The 14,801-nt window shown below is 36.8% G+C and overlaps 1 non-coding gene across 1 annotated transcript; it reads left to right on the forward strand.

The window, feature by feature from the left end:
* Positions 1-1,242: 1,242 nt before the first annotated feature.
* LOC112700286 (small nucleolar RNA R71) lies at positions 1,243-1,351 on the forward strand. Its single transcript, XR_003153196.1, has one exon. It is a non-coding gene; the product is annotated as a small nucleolar RNA R71 (small nucleolar RNA).
* The last annotated feature ends 13,450 nt before the right edge of the window (positions 1,352-14,801 follow it).

The raw sequence follows: 14,801 nt of genomic DNA on the forward strand, positions 1-14,801 counted from the left end.
AAGCTCCCTGAATCCTGCATCTTCTCAAGAAGGTTATGTTGAATAATAGCACTGCACTCCTTTGTTAACACTAGTGTCTCCTGTTCTTTCCAATTCCTCTTGTTAGTCAACAACTCTTTCATGAATTTAGCATAGAGAGGCATTTGCTCAAGGGCCTTAGCAAAAGGAATATTGATCTGTAGCTTCTTGAAGACTTCTAAAATTCTAGAAAATTGCTTGTCTTTGGAAGCCTTCTGAAGCCTCTAAGGATATGGCATTTTAGGCTTGTACTCAGAAGCCTTTGGCAATGTAGGATGAGTGTCAAGAGAGATTGGGAATAGATTATCTGTACGCCTAGGAGGGACTTGCTCCACCTCTTCATTCTTCTCCTTTAGAACTTCTTTTTCAACTAACTCTTCATTGACCTTAGTCTCAGAACCAGCTACTTTACCACTTCTTAATTGAGTGGCCTTGCAGTCTATTCTTGGGTTCACCACTGTATCCCCAGGAAATGTACTTGGAGGCCTCTCAGGTATTTATTTGCTCAACTGGCCTACTTGCACCTCCAGGTTTCTGATGGAAGCTCTAGTTTCCTGCATAAAATTATTCAGTAGTGTTTCCCAATCAATGTTCTTCTGGGGCTGAGAATTTTCCTACTGAGGTGGTTGTTGTTGATGAGACTAAAACTGGCGATTATTTTGATTGTTCTGCTTAAAACTGCCCTGAGAATTGTTGTTAAAATTCTGTGATCCTTGAGGTTGCTCTCTCCACAAAAAATTTAGGTGATTCCTCCACCCCTGATTATAAGTCTTAGAGTATGGATCATTACTGGGGTGTCTAGGAGCATTCCCCATGTAATTGACCTGTTCAGTAGAAGATTGACATAATTCTCACCTTGCATAGAGCTACCAATCATGTCATAAGGGGCCTCTTGAGGTGCATTCTGAGTATTGATAACTGAAACCTGCATCCTACTCAATTGTTGAGTAATTAAATTCATCTGTTGAGACAAAATTTTGTTATGAGCAAGAAGAGCATCAAAAGCTTCTACTTCCATGACACCTTTCTTCTGAGGAGTCCCAGAGTTCACAGAATTTCTGTTAGATAAGTATAAATATTAGTTGTTAACAACCAATTCAATAAGCTCAGTAGTCTCCTCTGGTGTCTTCTTCATGTGCAGTGAACCACCTGAAAAATTATCTAAACACATCTTAGACATTTAACACAAGCCCTCATAAAAGATATCTAGCTAAGTCTATTTAGAAAATATGTCCGGAGGGCATTACCGAGTCAGTAGCTTGAATCTCTCCCAGGCTTCATAAAGGGTCTCACCATCTTTCTGTCTGAAAGTCTGAACCTCCACCCTCAGCTTAGTCAGCTTTTGTGGTGGGAAAAATTTAGTCAGAAAGCCAGTGACCACCATATCCCAAGTATCCAGACTCTCCTTGGGTTAAGAATATAACCACAGCTTTGCTCTATCCCTCACAACAAATGGGAAGATCATGAGTTTGTATACCTCAGAATTCACTCTATTGGTTTTCACAGTATCACAAATCTGCAGAAAATTAGAAATAAACTGATTTGGATTTTCTTGAGGGAGTCCATGATACTAACAATTTTGTTGCATAAGAGTGACCAGCTGTGGCTTCAACTAAAAATTGTTTGCAGCTATAAGAGGTACCACAATGCTTTTTCCATAAAGATCTGCATTGGGAGTAGTGTATGAGCCAAGCACTCTTCTAGGCTACTCATTCTTATTCAAATTTGCCATATTGGCATTCACAGTACGATTCTGATCCATTGTGGACTCTATAGCTTCCCTTTCAAGAGTTCCACTCAGATTTTCACTAGCCTTGTAAAGTCTAACATGTTGCAAATGCCACCTCAAATTCCTTTCAGGTCCAGGATCAAAATCTATAAGAGGTTCTTTGTCCATGTTCCTGCTCATAAACAGATAGAAGATAAGAAAAATGGGATTCTCTACATCAGAGTGTAGAGAATTCCTAGTGAGGTAACCTGTGTAAAAAAATAAAATAAAAATACTTACTAATTAAGGCTAAATTTTTCGAAAATAATGACCAAAATCATGCTAGGAATTTTGAAATTCAATAAGAAAATTAAATAGAAAAATCAAAATAAAATTAACTAAGTAACACCAAACTTAATTTAAAAAATTAAAGAAAAATACTAGCACAAGAATTTGAAAATTATAAGGCAGAATTAAATAAATTGAAAACTAAAATTTCTAATCTAAGTAATCAAACAACTAACAGTTGTCAATTACAGTCAATTCCCAGCAATGGTGCCAAAAATATGGTGCGAAATTTATAACCCACAAACTAAACGGCAAGTGCATCGGGCCGTATCAAGTAGTACCTCAAGTGAATGAGAGTCGATGCCACGAGGATTGATGGATTAGACAACAATGGTTAAGTGTTTTGCTTAGTTAGATAAACAGAAAAGAGTGTTGAGAGTTCAAATGCATTAAACAGTAACTCAGATAATTAGAAAAGCAAGCAGTAAACAAGTTATGAAGTATATATGGAGAAACAGTTAAGATTTCAGAGATATCTATCTTTTGGATTGACATTTCTTACTAACTATTTCAATCATGCAAGATTCAATTCATGAAAAACTATATGTGACTAAACCCTAATTCCTTAGACCTTTTTAATCTCCTCTAACATTCATCAACCGCCAATTCCTCGGTCACTTAATTCCAATTAGAGGGTGAAGTTCAATTCAAGTTTATATGCCACAAAAATCCTAATTACCCAAATATAAGAGGATTATATGTCATGTATCTTGTTAAGTCCAAATAATTAGTAGTTTAGGAGAAATTGTTTTCAAGCTATTGTTTAAGTAAAGAGCTTTTCCAAGTTATACAAGAACTCAATTAGAACAAGGGTCATACTTCCGTTCCACCCAGATTTATAAGATAAAGAAGGAAAACACTTCTTGAAATAGAAATCAGTACTTGAATTAAAATAGAAAAATAATAGTATCAATCCATACAATAGACAGAGCTCCTAACCTTAACAGTGGAGCTTTAGTTGCTCATGGTTCAGAGAGAAAACTAGGATTTAGAAAAACTGTAATTTGCGGAATGAGGTAGAAGAGAAGCGAGTAGCTCGAAGGCTGAATCTTTTCCCTTTTATATCTAATTCTAATTAATATAAAATAGATTTTATAAAACTAAATAATATCTTTTTCTATTTGTAATTAAAATAAAGTTTTAATCAAAATAAAAATCAAATCTTCGTTGCTGGCTTTTGGGTGTGGGGACCACTTTCAAAATCCTAGAGCTAGCGCCAAACATGGAAAATCCCAAGTTTGGTGCCACCCTTCCCGTGGAAAAATGTGGTTTTATCTTGATCTTGGCACCAAACTTGGAGAATCCCAAGTTTGGCGCCACCATACCAGCGTAAATGGGGGGCTTGTAATGATCATGGCACCAAACTTGGAGAATCTCATGTTTGGAGCCACCAAGGCCGTACATTCTGGGAGAGAAGTGTATACAATTATATATTATTGGAAGGATATAGAAGTTAGCTTTTCAATGCCGCTAGAATCACGTCAATTGGACCTCTATAGCTCAAGTTATGTCCATTGGAGTGAAAGGAGGTTAGGGTTGACAGCATCAACCACTTTCTTCCTTTTCTTCTACACAAACCTTGTTAAATCCATCCGAATGATACCTGAAATAAACTGAACACACAACTCAAAGTAGCATTTATAGTGGCTTAAAAATACTTAAATCTTGATTAAACTTAACAAATTCAAATGCAAATTCACTAGGAAAAGATAGGAAAGATGCTCACGCATCACAACACCGAACTTGAATTGTTGCTTGTCCTCAAGCAACCAAATCTAATATACGCTTAGGATGTGAATTTGCATGAGAAGTGAGTGTTCAATTAAGCTCCAGTCTCTTCTTAAAGTGGGGTTTATACACTGCAATCTGAATAGTTTTGGCATCTCAATAGCCTTTGAATCAGAGGAGTGTCACTGTCATTCGGAATTAGAATTCGGATAGTATTATGAATTCTCTAATCTTTTTACTTCGGATTAACTCTTGAACATTGCAAATTTCCTTTAATTCTCTTTTCTTTGGTGCTTTGCACCTTGAGCCTAGCTATGACTTTAAATGCTTTGTCTCAAGATTCACTTGACACAAAAATACCACAAGCACTTAATTGGGGAACTCTCTTTTGGTTCTGATTTTTCTTTCAGTTACTCCCAGACAGTGGTGCTCAAAGCCTTTGGCATACTCTGTTAAATGCACTTGATCTCAACTTTTTTAGTGCTCTGTCTCAAGGATTACTTGACACATTTACACCACAAGAATATGACTAAGGAAACAACTCTTTGAGCTTTTAATCATAATTGACCTTCCTAGTCATTGATGCTCAGACCCTTGGACCTTGCTTTTCTTTATTTTTTTTGCTGTTTATTTTGCATCAAGGATTAAGCTTTTGTTTACTTCAGAGAATTCATAATAGTTCTCTAAATTCTTGTTCCTCATACATCAACATCCTTTGATTCAAATTCAAATATGCACTGTTCATATCATGAATTCACAATCATAGATAGCACCACCACATTTAAGTAAATAAGACTACTCTTAAATATAAACTCAATTTCTCATGCAATACATCACTTCTTATCTTTTCTTTTTAGATTCAAGCTCAGTGAGTGGTACATGAGATCAATTTTTTTAACTAAAAGCAAATAACAGAATGAAACTAAATCTAAGAATTGAAAGTCCTAAAGATCATGCAGGCAATGAAAGTAACAGAAAACATAAGACAACAAAATAAGAACGGAAGGGAAAATAGAATGAAAGGAACTCAACCACCTCAGTATATTGGTGGCCATCTCTTTCCTCTAGCTGTGCTCCTCCATGAAGAACATTCATCTCCCCATGGTGCCACTGCCGATAAGCAAAACAGAGAGCACACTCTACAATACCAAACTTAAAAGTTTACTTGTCTCCAAGCAAAGAAAAACTCCAGGGTGTCAAAAATTTCTTTTAATTGCTCTTGTTCCTGTTCTAATCACTCTGCATGACCAAAACACATGTAAAACATGAAAAATTCTAAAAAAAATTGATATAAAGGAATTTAAAACCAAAACTAAAATAACTATAATGCTAAAATCAAAATAACTATAAAATCAAAACCAAAGTAAATGCAAAACCAAGGATACTAGTAGTTGGGTTGCCTCATAATAAGTGCTTCTTTAACATCACTAGCTTGACGGTTGATTGTTGCTTTTTCTTTCTCTTCTTCTAGTTGGTTAAAAGAAATGACTCCGAGGGAGAAGAGGAGAAAATTATTTCCTCCTGAGATAAATTCCTCTTAACAAGCTTTCTTTGATTGTGATTAGCTTGATTCACCTTGCTTGTTGGGGTAGAGGTTGGATTATTTTTTTCTGACCTTCTCTTTTTCATGGATATTTTCTTCTGTTTCTTGGTTACAATCCCCTTTTTAGTGCTTTCCTTGGTTGCCTTCACTTTTTTGATTTCAAAATTTGGGTGTTGTGTGATGGTTGGAGTGTACCTTTCATCAAGAACTTCTTGAATTAATGGTTCAATAAACTCACTCTCTATGCCACTCTCTACTTCATTGGAGTGTATATTCCCATAATTATTTTCATCATTTACAACCTCTTTTATTTGTGCATCTTCATTCTTTGTTTGTGCATCTTCCTCTTCTTCCATGTGTGAGGGTGGAAAGTTCTCTAATTCACTGGAGTATGAACTCCTTTGATTGATTTTCTCACTTTCTTACATAGGATCTTGCATTGTATCTCTTGGGAAGGAATTTTCTTGTTCCTCTTCCTGGGGCTTGATAATCAACTACACATATTTCTCTATATTTTTGACACCCATCCTTATATCATGTATACATTCTTTCATGAGAAGCTCAAGAGTTGATGGTTCTTGATATGAATAACGAGATGGTGGTTCTTGATATGAATAAAAGGAGGAGGATGGTTCTTGGTATGAGTAGGGAGATGGTGGCTCTTGATATGAGTAGAAAGATGATGGTTCTTGATATGGATAGAGAGGTGGTGGTTCTTGGTATGAATATGGAGATGGTGGTTCTTGATAATTGGAACATGGAGTACTGAAGTTTCTTTGGTTTTGACTTTGCTAACCAAAATTCGGGTAGTTCCTCTATCCATAATAATAAGAATCACTCCTTGGACGTGAGTAGTAATCCATGTGATCTCTCTCCATTATTTTTTCTTAGCACAAAGCACCAAACAGAATTAAACGCACCATGTGGTAAACAGGCAAGTAAAGAAGAAAGAACATAAAGAAAAATAAAATAAAATATAAAATAAAACAAAAATAAAAGAAAAATAAAATAAAGAAAGTAATCTGAATAATAAGAAAATAAAATAACTAATAAGAAAAAAGGAGTATAAAATTTAAACTCAATAAGTAAAATAGCTAGGAAGAATAAAACAACTAAGGGGACACCAAACTTAATTTCAGAAATTAAGAGAAAAAAATTTAAATAAAATAAATCAATTTTTTTTCAAAAATTTAAAGAAATAAGTTAAATGAAATTAAAGCAAAACGCCTAATCTAAGAAATCAAACAACCAGTAGTTGTCAATCACAGTCAATCCCCGGCAACAGCGCCAAAAACTTGGTGCAAAATTTATAACCCACAAACTAACCGGCAAGTGCACCGGGTCATACCAAGTAGTACCTCAAGTGAATGAGGGTCGATCCCACGAGGATTGATGGATTAAACAACAATGGTTAAATAATTTACTTAGTTAGACAAAAAAAAAGAGTGTTGAGAGTTCAAAAGCATTAACAGTAAATTCAAAATATCAGAAAGTAAGCAGTAAATTGGTGTGAATAATATGGGAGAAAACAATTAAGGCTTCAGAGATATCTATCTTCTAGATTGACTTTTCTTACTAACTATTTTAATCATGCAATATGCAATTCATGGCAAACTATATGTGACTAAACCCTAATTTCTTAAACCTTTTTAGTCTCCTCTAACCTTCATCAACCATCAATTCCTTGGTCACTGAATTCCAATTAGAGGGTGAAGTTCAATTCTAGTTTATATGCCACAAAAATCCTAATTGCCCAAATATAAGAGGATTATATGTCATGTATCCCGTTAAGTCTAGATAATTATAAATTTAGGAGAAATTGTTTTCAAGCTGTTGTTCAAGTAAAGAGCTTTTCCAAGTTATACAAGAACTCAATTAGAACAAGGGTCATACTTCCGTTCCACCCAAATTCATAAGATAAAGAACGAAAAAAATTCTTGAAATTGAAATCAATACATGAATTAAAATAGAAAAAAGTAATAGTATCAATCCATACAATAGACAGAGCTCCTAACCTTAACAGTGGAGGTTTAGTTGCTCATGGTTCAGAGAGAAAATAATGATTCTGTAAAACTCTAAAGTGCGGAATGAGGTAAGAGAAGAGTTGAGAAGAGCCTGAAGGGCTGATTATTTTTCCTTTTATATCTAATCCTAATTAATGTAAAATATATTTCCTAGAACTAAATAATATCTTTTCCTATTTTAAAATAAAATAAAGTTTAATAAAAAATAAATAGAGGATCTTCGCTGCTAGCTCTTAGAGACGTGGGGACCACTCCAATTTGTTGAACCAATTTTGGTGCCACTCAACCCACTTATAATTCTTGCTTTTTCTTCATCTTGGTGCCAAACTTGGAAAATCCGAAGTATGGCGCCACCAATGCAGCGCAGAAGGGGAGCTTTATAGTGATCATGGCGCCAAACTTGGAGAATCCCAAGTTTAGCGCCAACAAGGCAGTGATTCTAGAAAAGAAGTATAGACTATTATATATTGTTGGAAAGCGCTGAAAGTTAGCTTTCTTAGCTTAAGGTATACTTGTTTGAGTGCAAGGAGGTCGAGGTTGACAACATCATTTGCTTTCTTCTTTTTCTGCTACAAAACTCCGTCAAATCCATCCGAATGCTACCTGAAATAAACAGAATTTGCAAACAACTCAAAGTAGTATTCATAGTGGCTAAAAGTAATTAAATCTTGATTAAACTTAATAATTCAATTGCAAATTCACTAGGAAAAGATAGAAAAGATGCTCACGCATCACAACACTAAAGTTGAATTGTTGCTTGTCCTCAAGCAACCAAAACTAATACATGTTTAAGCTGTGAATTTGCATGAGGAGTGAGAGTTCTCTTAGGCTCATGTCTCTTCTTGAAGTGGGGTTTATCTATTACAATACTGAAAAGTTTTGGCATCTCACTTTCCTTTGAATCAGAGGAACGTCATTGTCATTTGGAGTTAGAATCCGAATAATACTATGAATTCTCTAATCCTTTATAATTTGGTCTAATCCTTGAACACAGCAAAATTTCTTCATTCTCTTTTTATTGGTGCTGTGAACCTTGAGCCTAGCCGTGACTTTAAGGCTGCGTTTGTTTCTAAGAACAAGACAGGATAAGACACTGAGAACAGGACAGGACAAGACACTGATGGACAGAGACAAAAAATTTTGTGTTCTATTATTCTGTTTGGTGATAAACTAGAACAAATTATGAAAATTTAATTTATTCTCATTTTTTTTCATTCAAAAAATGAGATAAAAAATATAACAATAAAAAATATAATTATGAAAAATTAACAAGAATAATGAAAGAAAAAATAAAAAATAAGTTGTGTCCCTTGTTAGTGTCTCCGTGTCCTTCCTGTCAGGATGGACACAAAATACACTAATTCAGTGTCTCTGGACACATTGTCTCTGTCCATGTCTCCTCTGCCAAACACGATTTTGTGTCTTAGTGTCCCTATCTCAGTGTCCTGTCTTTGCAAACAAACGCAGCCTAAGTGCTTTGTCTCAGGCTTTGCTTGACACAAAAATACCACTGGTGCATGAAATTGTGATCATCAACACTTATCTTCACAACTTAGCATCACTAACCAGCAGGTGTACTGGGTCGTCTAAGTAATAAACCTTACGTGAGTATGGGTCGATCCCACAGAGATTGTTGGTATGAAGCAAGCTATGGTCACCTTGTAAATCTCAGTTAGGCGGATTCTAATGGTTATAATGGTTTTCAAAAATTACGATAAATAATGCATAAAATAAAGATAAAGATACTTATGTAATTCATTGGTGGGAATTGCAGATAAGTGCATGAAGATGCTGTGTTCCTTCTGAATCTCTGCTTTCCTACTGCTTCATCCAATCATTCTTACTCCTTTCCATGGCAATCTGTATGTAGGGTGTCACCGTTGTCAATGGCTAATTCCCATCCTCTCAGTGAAAATGGTCCTCTACGGTTTCCCGCATGGCTAATCAGCTATTGGTTCTCGATCATGTCAGAGTAGGATCCATTGATCCTTTTGTGTCTGTCACTACGCCCAACACTCGCGAGTTTGAAGCTCGTCACAGTCATTCAATCCCTGAATCCTACTCGGAATACCACATACAAGGTTTATACTTTTTGGATTATCAAGAATGCTGCCAATGGGTTCTAGCTTATACCATGAAGACTTTGATCTCACGGAATGGAAGGCTCGGTTGTCAGGCGAGGGCAACTATGCATCGTGCATCAGGAATCCAAGAGATACACACTCTAGCTCTTGCTTGTAGAACGGAGGTGGTTGTCAGGCACACGTTCATAAGAACGGATGATGATAAGTGTCATGGATCATCACATCCATCAGGTTGAAGTATGAGTGATATCTTAGAATAAAAATAAGCTTGAATTGAATAAAAGAACAATAGTAATTACATTAATTCTCGAGGTATAGCAGAGCTCCACACCTTAATCTATGGTGTGTAGAAACTCCACTATTGAAAATACATAAGAACAAGGTCCAGGCATGGCCGAGAGGCCAGCCCCCAATGTCTAAGATCGCATAAACTGATCAAAGATGAAAACACAATAGTAAAAAGTTCTATTTATACTAAACTAGTTACTAAGGTTTACAGAAATAAGTCTAAGTGCAGAAATCCACTTCCGGGGACCACTTTGATGTGTGCTTGGGCTGAGCTTGAGCTTTACACGTGCAGAGGCTTCTCTTGGAGTTAAACGCCAAGTTGTAACGTGTTTTTGGCGTTTAACTCTGGTTTGTGAAGTGTTTCTGGCGTTTTACTCTAGAATGCATCATGGAACTGGCGTTGAATGCCAGTTTGCATCGTCTAAACTTGAATGAAGTATGGACTATTATATATTGCTGGAAAGCTCTGAATGTCTACTTTCCAACGCACATGGGGGCGCACTATTTAATGTTCTGTAGCTCCAGAAAATCCATTTCGAATGCAGGGAGGTCAGAATCCAACAGCATCAGCAGTCATTTTTTAGCCTGAATCAGATTTTTGCTCAGATCCCTCAATTTCAGCCAGAAAAATACCTGAAATCACAGGAAAACACACAAAATCATAGTAAAGTCTAGAAATATTTATTTTGCATGAAAACTAATAAAAACATCCCTAAAAGTAGCTAGATCCTACTAAAAACTACCTAAAAACAATGCCAAAAAGCGTATAAATTATCCGCTCATCACAACACCAAACTTAAATTGTTGCTTGTCCCCAAGAAACTGAAAATAAAATAGGATAAAAAGAAGAGAATATACTATAAATCCCAAAATATCAATGAATATTAGTTCTAATTAGATGAGCGGGACTTGTAGCTTTTTGCTTCTGAATAGTTCTGGCATCTCACTTTATCCTTTGAAGATTAGAATGATGGCATCCATAGGAACTCAGAGTTCAGATAGTGTCATTGATTCTCCTAGTTAGGTATGTTGATTCTTGAACACAGCTACTTTTATGAGTCTTGGTCATGGCCCTAAGCACTTTGTTTTCCAGTATTACCACCGGATACATAAATGCCACAGACACATGACTGGGTGAACCTTTTCAGATTGTGACTCAGCTTTGCTAAAGTCCCTAGTTAGAGGTGTCCAGGGTTCTTAAGCACACTCTTTTTGCTTTGGATCACTACTTTAACCACTCAGTCTCAAGCTTTTCACTTGGACCTTCATGACACAAGCACATGGTTAGGGACAGCTTGATTTAGCCGCTTAGGCCTGGATTTTATTTCCTTGGGCCCTCCTATCCATTGATGCTCAAAGCCTTGGATCCTTTTTACCCTTGCCTTTTGGTTTTAAGGGCTATTGACTTTTTCTACTTGCTTTTTCTTTTTCTTTTATTATTTATTTATTTATTTATTTTCGCAAGCTTTTTATTTACTGCTTTTTCTTGCTTCAAGAATAAATTTTATGATTTTTCAGATCATCAATAACATTTCTCTTTTTCATCATTCTTTCAAGAGACAACACTTTTAACATTCATAAACAACAAGATAAAAAATATGCACTGTTCAAGCATTCATTCAGAAAACAAAAAGTACTGTCACCACATCAGTATAATTAAACTAATTTCAAGGATGAATTCGAAACTCATGTACTTCTTGTTCTTTTGTATTAAAAACATTTTTCATTTAAGAAAGGTGAAGGATTCATGGAATTATTCATAGCATTAAGACATAGTTACTAAATATTAATGATCAAGTAGTAAAGACTCAAAACATAGACAAACATAAAGCATAAAATCAAAAAACAGAGAGATAAGAACGAGGAAGTTAAGGAATGAGTCCACCTTAGTAAGGGTGGCACTTTCTTCTTGAAGAACCAATGGTGTTCTTGAGCTCCTTTATGTCTCTTCCTTGCCTTTGTTGCTCCTCCCTCATAACTCTTTGATCTTCTCTAATCTCATTGAGAATGATGGAATGCTCTTGGTGCTCCACCCTTAATTGGTTCATGCTATGACTCAATCCTTCTAGAGAAGTGTTGAGTTATTCCCAATAGTTGTTTGGAGGAAAATGTATCCTTTGAGGCATCTCAGAGATTTCTTGATGATGAGCTTCCTCATACATCTCTTGAGATCCATGAATGGGCTCTCTTGTTTGCTCCATCCTCTTCTTAGTGATGGCTCGATCCACAGTTACTTCGGATTGGTTGCTAGTGGGATGATGGAGCATTGGATGAGCTCCAACTATCCTCTAGCTACAGGCTTAAGGTCTAGTCTTCTCAATTGAAATGGCTTGCCTTTTGAGTCTCTTTTCCAATGAGCTCCTTCTACACATATGTCCATGAGGACTCGGTCCAACCTTTGATCAAAGTTGACCCTTCTAGTGTAGGGGCGTGTGTCTTCTTGCATCATAGGCAAGTTGAATGCCAACCTCACATTCTCCGGACTGAAGTCTAAGCATTTCCCCCGAACCATTGTAAGCCAATTCTTTGGGTTTGGGTTCATGCTTTGATCATGGTTCCTAGTGATCCATGGGTTTCCATAGAACTCTTGAACCATTAAGATTCTGACTTGTTAAATAGGATTGGAGAGAACTTCCCATCCTCTTCTTTGGATCTCATGTCGGATCTCCGGATATTCGCCCTTTTTGAGCTTAAAAGGGACCTCAGGGATCACCTTTTTCTTAGCCACAACTTCATAGAAGTGGTCTTGATGGGCTTTTGAGATGAATCCTTCCATCTCACATGACTCAGAGGTGGAAGCAATTGCCTTCCCTTTCCTCTTTCTTGAGGTTTCTCTGGCCTTAGGTGCAATCAATTGTTATGGAAAAACAAAAAAGCTATGCTTTTATCACACCAAACTTAGAATGTTGCTCACCCTCGATCAAAAGAAGAAAGAATAGAGGGAGAGAGGTGTGTGTTATGTGAAAATGAAGAAGGATGAATGGGTTTATATAATGGAGGGAGAGGGGTAAGGGTTCGGTCATGTAGGGTGGGTTTGGGTGGGAAAGAGATTTTGAATTTGAAGGTAGGTGGGGTTTATAGGGAAGAGAGGGTGGAGGTGAGTGGTGGAGAGGTGATGGGGAAGAGTGATTGAGGTGATTGGTGAATGATGTTTGGGGAAGAGTGTTATGAAAAGGTGTGAGAGAGAGGGAAAAGGTAGGTGGTGATTCTGTGGGCTCCACAGATCCTGAGGTGATCCTGTGGGGTCCACAGATCCTGAGGTGTCAAGGATTTCTCATCCCTGCACCCTTTAGGCGTGTAAAACGCCCTCTATATGCAATCCTGGCGTTTAACGCCATACTGCAGCTTGTTTCTGGCGTTAAACACCCAAATGTAGCCTATTTCTGGCATTTAACGCCAGCCTGATGCTTGTTTCTGGTGTTAAACGCCAGCTTAGTGCTTGTTTCTGGCGTTTAAATGCCAGACACCTCTTCTTCTAGGGTGTGCTTTTTCTCCTACTATTTTTGATTCTGTTTTTAATTTTTGCAATTGTTTTGTGACTCCACATGATCATAAACCTAATAAAACATAAAATAAGAAATAGAAATATAGATAAATAAAATTGGGTTGTGATGAGCGGATAATTTATACGCTTTTTGGTATTGTTTTTAGTATGTTTTTAGTATGTTTTAGTTAGTTTTTATTATATTTTTATTAGTTTTTATTTAAAATTCACTTTTCTGGACTTTACTATGAGTTTGTGTATTTTTCTGTGATTTAAGGTATTTTATGGCTGAAATTGAGGGACCTGAGCAAAAATCTGATTCAGAGGCTGAAAAAGGACTGCAGATGCTGTTGGATTCTGACCTTCCTTCATTCGAAGTGGATTTTCTGGAGCTACAAAAGCCCAATTGGCGCGCTCTCAATTGTGTTGGAAGGTAGACATCTAGGGCTTTCCAGCAATATGTAATAGTCCATACTTTGCCTGATATTTCATGGCCCAAACTGGCGTTCCAAATCAGCTTTAGAATTCCCAGCGTTTAACGCCGGAACTGGCACAAAAGTTGGAGTTAAACGCCCAAACTGGCGCAAAAGCTGGCATTTAACTCCAGAAAAAGTCTCTACACATGAAAGCTTCAATGCTCAGCCCAAGCACACACCAAGTGGACCCCGAAAGTGGATTTTTACATCATTTACTCATTCTTGTAAACCATAAGTCACTAGTTCACTATAAATAGGACTTTTTGCTATTGTATCTGTATCTCATGACACATTACATGTTTCACATTGTATCTTCTACGGCATGAGTTTCTAAACCCCATGGTTGGAGGTGAGGAGCTCTATAGGAACCTCTCCATACCAACTTGTGTATGGCAAGGCCTGTCATCTGCCCATGGAACTGGAACATAAAGCCTACTGGGCAACCAGATTCCTAAACCTGGATGCTAAGTTAGCTGGTGAAAAAAGATTGCTCCAGTTAAATAAGCTAGAGGAATTCAGACTCAGTGCCTTTGAAAATGCAAAAATTTATAAGGAAAAGGCAAAAAAGTGGCATGATAAGAAGTTGTCATCCAGAGTCTTTGAGCCAGGACAAAAAGTTCTGCTCTTCAACTCTAGGCTCAGACTATTCCCAGGAAAACTGAAATCCCGGTGGCAGGGTCCTTATGTGATTACAGGAGTGTCACCATATGGATATGTTGAGCTTCAGGATATTGATTCTGACAAAAAGTTCATTGTTAATGGACAAAGGATCAAACATTATCTTGAAAGCAATTTTGAGCAGGAATGCTCAAAACTGAGGCTTGAATGAGTCTCAGTAAAGGTCCAGCTAAAGACAATAAAGAAGCTCTTGCTGGGAGGCAACCCAGTCATTAGCAGGTTATTTATTTTATTTAATAAAAGTTTGATATATATTCTTCAAGGTTGATCATTGAAATTGAAGGAATTCACAGAGTTACAGAAGAATTCAGTGAAATAAGCAGAGAAAAGGAGCTTGCTGGCAAGAAAACGCCAGTAAAGGGCATTCTGGGCGTTAAACGCCAGAATGGATACCATTCTGGGTGTTTAACGCCAATAAAGGC

Source organism: Arachis hypogaea, chromosome 6, assembly GCF_003086295.3.
Source record: "Arachis hypogaea cultivar Tifrunner chromosome 6, arahy.Tifrunner.gnm2.J5K5, whole genome shotgun sequence".
NCBI classification, from domain to species: domain Eukaryota; kingdom Viridiplantae; phylum Streptophyta; class Magnoliopsida; order Fabales; family Fabaceae; genus Arachis; species Arachis hypogaea.